Source organism: Mus pahari, chromosome 10 (assembly GCF_900095145.1).
Source record: "Mus pahari chromosome 10, PAHARI_EIJ_v1.1, whole genome shotgun sequence".
Lineage (NCBI taxonomy): Eukaryota > Metazoa > Chordata > Mammalia > Rodentia > Muridae > Mus > Mus pahari.
The window spans coordinates 104,165,007-104,170,510 of record NC_034599.1 but is presented as its reverse complement, the minus strand read 5'-3'; the positions used below and the strand labels follow the sequence as shown (position 1 = coordinate 104,170,510).

Below are 5,504 nucleotides of genomic sequence, written 5' to 3'. Positions count from 1 at the left end.
GTGCTGATTCAGCAGAGACCCCCAGCACGTCCACCCTCAGACACACCCACAGATCCGCAGACAAGCAGTCACACACAGAGACAGACAGACATGTACATATGCACAGATAAATGAGCACACATATACCCGCACCTTCTTAGACATTGACATATACAGCATGCATCAGGATACCCTTACAGACATATATGCACACTATATCTACACACATATGCATGTACATGTGTGCACACAAGTGGGGACATACCGAAATGCACACACAGTCCTCACAACTAGATGCACTGGATGATGCTGAGCCGCATGAAGGGTCACCTTAGCAGCTGAGTACCACCTTCCGTGGGCCAGAGTCTTTGACCAAATACAAAAGAGAAGGAGAATGGAACGCTAGCATTCAACTTTCTGCTTCTTGTCTGTGAACAAGATGTGACTAGTCACCTTGTAACAACGACTATATACCTCCTCCACCGAGGTGGACTGTACTTTCAAAACTGTGAGCCGAAATAAATAATAAACTTACTTTCTTTTCTTTTCTTTTTTTCTCTTTCTTTCTTTCTTTTTTTTTCCCCCCAAGACAGGAAGACAGGGTTTCTCTGTGTAGCCCTGGCTGTCCTGGAACCCACTCTGTAGACCAGGCTGGCCTTGAACTCAGAAATCCACCTGCCTCTGCCTCCCAAGTGCTGGGATTAAAGGTGTGCGCCACCACTGCCTGGCTTTTTTTTTTTTAAATATTTATTTATTTATCTATTTAATGTATGTGAGTACACTGCAGCTGTCTTCAGACACACCAAAAGAGAGCACTGAATCCCCATTACAGATGGTTGTGAGCCACCATGTGGTTGCTGGGAATTGAACTCAGGACCTCTGGAAGAGCAGTTAGTGCTCTTAACCACTGAGCCATCTCACCAGCCCAAACCCTTACTTTCTTAAGTTACATTTCTCAGGAAGCATCTCAGAGCAACAAGAAGTGTAGTGGCTAATACACTACTCAAACCACATGCAACGTTCCCAGGACCCACCTCCAACAGGCCTAGGATGCCCCTGCCGGATCCATAGACACAGGAAGCCCTGTGGGACAAGAGCTGCTGTATCACAGACATGAGATGCTCTCTCTCTCCCACCTCCAGGTCAAGGGAAGCACTCTGACAGCCTCATGCAGATGGGGAGTGGTGTCTTTAAGGGAAATCTAGAAGTACCAGATGAGAGAGGCAGGCATTCTTGGAGGAGGACCCATGTACCTCCCTGACTGACATATGGTAACCTGGCAACAGGGCCACTTCTTGCCTGGAATTGACTAAAAGAAGTACATTTCCTGCTCAGGACTGCTCCCCAAAGTGGACCTCACCGGCGGGAAAATGTTAAGGTCACCCAAGCCAGTCCTGTCCAGGATCATCCATGTACCAGAATTCTCTTCCCTTGGAAGACTAAGTCAGATGTGATGACATGTGCCTGTAATCCCAGCCCTGAGGAGGCTGAGACAGGAGGATCACCCCAAGTTTGAGGACAGCTACCTAGTGAGTCTTGTTTTTTTTTTTTAATTATGTATTTTTATTTTTATGTGCATTGATGTTTTACCTTCATGTATGTCTGTATGAGGGTGTCAGATCTTGGATTTACATAAAGTTGTGAGCTGCCATGTGGGTGCTGGGAATTGAACCCAGGTTCTCCAGAAGTGCAGCCAGTGCTCTTAACAGTTGAGCCATCTCTCCAACCCCAAGTCTTGATGTTTAAAAAAAGGAAAGAAAAGACTGAGGGACGCAGATGAATAGTTCTTGCCTTGAAAATGTGTGGCCCTGGGTTTGCTCCTCAGAGCTGCAGCGTTCTTTTATATGCTTATAGGGCAGTTTGTCTGTCCGTCCACATTTGAGTTGCTCCCAGCTTGGACTACTTGTGAACACTATGCCCAAAAGGTGGATGTAGACTATATATTTGAGATCTCGCTCTTAATTTGAGGGAATATATACGCAGAACAGGAATTGTGCCAAGTGATAACCCTGTTTTTTTTTTTTTAAGATTTATTTATTTATTATAAGTAAGTACACTGTAGCTGTCTTCAGACACTCCAGAAGAGGGAATCAGATCTCATTAAGGATGGTTGTGAGTCACCATGTGGTTGCTGGGATTTGAACTCTGCACCTTTGGAAGAGCAGTCGGGTGCTCTTACCCACTGAGCCATCTCACCAGCCCCGATAACCCTGTTTTTAGAGTGTGCATTTGTGCGCATGCTCAAGCGCATGCCTGCATATGTAACCTTCACAACCCCTATTTTGTTTGCCAAAATGACTGCGTCAATTTACCCTCCCACCAACACACAAGGTTCTCATCTCTCCCCACCCTCAGTAATACATTATTTTCTATTGAAAGGATAGCTGTTGTAGCTTATTGTTTGTTTGATTGCTCTGTTTTGAATTGGTTTTTAGTCATTTTTTTTAAAGATGATTTCATTATGTATGCCTCAACTTCCCAGTAATCCTCCTGTCTCAACCTTCCAAATGCTAGAGTTATGGTTTTGATTTGCCTTACTCTAATAATAAGTGGTATCCTGGCATGGAGGATAGATGGATGGATGGATTGGATGGATGGATAGACAGACAGACAGACAGACAGACAGACAGACAGACAGACAGACAGACAGACAGTGTGAATAATGGCTTTGGAGAGCGGTGAAGAGTTCCTATGGCTACTGCATAAAACAGGTGTTCTATCTCCAGCACCCACATGGCAGCTCACAACCATCTATAACTGCAGGCTCAGGGGATCTGATACCCTCCCTCTTTTGGCCTCTATGACTTCCAGGCATACACACAGTACACATGTATACATACAGGTGTAGCACTATATATTATATATATATATATTATATATATAATATTATATATAATATTTATTATATATAATATTTATTATATATATAATAAATGAAATAAAAATAAATGAATATTTTTTAATACAACAGATACCAAGCATGGGGCAGGAGGAGGTAGGGAGTTCCATTCTCAGTACCATTTTGCTGAATGATTGGCTAGTTGGATATCTTCAATTTTTTAAAATCACATTTGTTTATTTCAGGAGTTGTTTCTCTCCTTTCATCACGTGGATCCCAGGGCTCAAACTCAGGTCATCAGGCTTGGCGGCAAGCCTCTTCCCCTAGCGAGCCATCTCACCAGCCCCAACGATGTCTCTTTTCAGTTTTAGTTTAGTGTTCTTTTAGTCCTGGGGATTGACCGCTGGGCCTTATAGGAGTACTCTACCACTGAGATCTGTCCCCAGCCCACCTGTCCCCGAGTGCTGGAATACAGGCGTGTGCCACCACGCCTGCTTGTGTCTGTCTTCTTTATGGATGTTTACTTGGGTCTCTTGCCCAGTTTTTAATCAGAGTGTTTCCCAGGGAGTGATTTATGTGAGTTCTTTACATACCCTGAATATTAGCTCCTGTCCTTCAAATCTTTGTTGCTCTCTTACCCTCTCATGTAATCCCTGGCTTCATTATTTACAAGTCACCAGCTCCCAACTCCCTCCTGTCCTGAAGTCACCATGCTCCCAAGTTTGCTCGTGTGTGTGTGTGTGTGTGTGTGTGTGTGTGTGTGTGTGTGTGTATGTGTGTGTGTTCACATGCGCTTGTGTGTTCATGCACACATACCACACATCATACACAACACACACAGACACACACACACACCACACCACACATACCACACACACACAGGCACACGCACACACACATGCACTTGCACACAGACTTCTAGATCTTTCCAGCTTTCAGCGCATCCTCTGGCTCCCTGGTTACTTGACCCTCTGCAGCCTGGCATCTGTCTGCTTTGTGTGGGCTCCACAAACTGCTCTGCTCTGCTCTGCTCTGCTCTGCTCTGCTCTGCTCTGCTCTGCTCTGCTCTGCTCTGCTCTGCTCTGCTCTCTCCAGTACTATGTCCCCAGTGCCTGAGACAGAGCCTGACACCCAGCAGGTGCATAGCATAAGGTTAAATGGTTTAACACTCTGAAAGGCTAAAAGCCAAAGCAGCAACAGACTTCTGTGACACACTGACACTCACACACACACACACACACACACACACCCTTACACATGTATTCACTACCCTCACAATGTTTACACACTCAGACCCCAACCCTGCCACACCAGGTAGCCTGGCTCACACAGGCCTTTGAGCTTGCCCTAGAACACCCACATCTAGACTTGTATGCGGACACACTTATACACACAACAGGCCATGGCAATGAGCCTTGATGGGGCTATCCTGAGCTCCTGGGACCTCTGGGCCTGTGGGCTTTCCTAGCCCTATATAGCCCAATCTCCCCTGACCCCTCCATTCCTAATCCAGCTCTTGTACCTCACCACGAGGTGTTGCCTCATCCCCACCAATAAAGGTCGTCTTCTCCAGGAGCCTCTTCTTATTGTGTCTATGGACCCTCACAATCGTGGTTTCCATTGAGAAACTGGGCCAAGTGATTCACTGAGAGAAGACATACCACCCCAGCAAGGCAAAACACCCCAGTGTCTCCATCAGAGTCAAGCTTGTGGCTGATGCTCCTTCAATTCTGGTGGCCTAGGGACAAAGTGTCTTGCTTTGTCATTTATTCCTATTGTCACTAAGGCCAGGCCATTCCCTGCACTGGGCCTAAGCTTAGGCTTCTGTGGCATGTGTGGCTCAGGACCAATGGCCTGTATTTATAGTTAGTTAATTGCTCAGATGACGCCCTCAGACTGTCAGCAGTGTCCTTGTGGTGAGTGAGCCAGTATGGCTGTCATCTCCCCAAGGCAGGAGTGGAGTAAGAACAAAGGAAGGGGAGCTGGGCTTCCTCTAGCTCAGCACCATAGGATGGACAGGTGAGCTAGAGAGCAAAGGAGGGGAAAGAAAAAGGGAGGGAAGAGGGGCAGGTGGAGGGAGAGAGAGAGTGGAAGGAAGGAAACCATTTATTCTTAAGGCCACAGGGTGGAGACAGAAAGGCAATCACAGGTAGGCAAGCCCATCCCAGCAGGGGCCAGGAAAGGCAACCACACACAGAGTGATCCAGGACAACCTGCAGAAGTCCGAGCCACTCCTTCCTGAAGCTCCAGACATGGTGTCAGCATCATGGTTGGGAGATGCTTGGCCTGCCCTGGGCTTCCTGAAGCAAAGGCAGCTAGCTGCAGGTTATGGAGGAAGGGCTGGACCAAGCTAGCAGAACACCAACTGAGAGCTGGAGTTGGTGGTGGAGATGGGGTGGGGGGCAGCAGCAGGGTTAAGGAGTGGGGGAGTCTCACCTGAGAGGCTCAACTGGCCATGATGTGCTTCACAAATGCTGGAAGGAAAGGCAGATGGGAGGCTGGGTGGGAGTCAGTGGGCAGCCAGGGGTGGAGCTGGGCACATGACTCCTCCCCTAGGGGTGGAGCTGGGCACATGGCTCCTCCCCCAGAAGATACCCCCACTGAAAGGAGTCCCTATGCCTTCTCCCCGCAACCCTCCCCCCCCCCCCCCCCCTGAGCCGGGTCCCCCCCACTCCTCCCAGGAGCT

At 47.7% G+C, this 5,504-nt stretch overlaps 1 long non-coding RNA gene across 1 annotated transcript; it reads right to left on the bottom strand.

Moving 5' to 3' along the window:
- Positions 1-4,906: 4,906 nt before the first annotated feature.
- LOC115064832 lies at positions 4,907-5,346 on the bottom strand. Its single transcript, XR_003844663.1, has 2 exons — positions 5,255-5,346; positions 4,907-5,118 (listed from the first exon to the last, which is right to left on the bottom strand). It is a non-coding gene; the product is annotated as an uncharacterized LOC115064832 (long non-coding RNA).
- Positions 5,347-5,504: the final 158 nt, after the last annotated feature.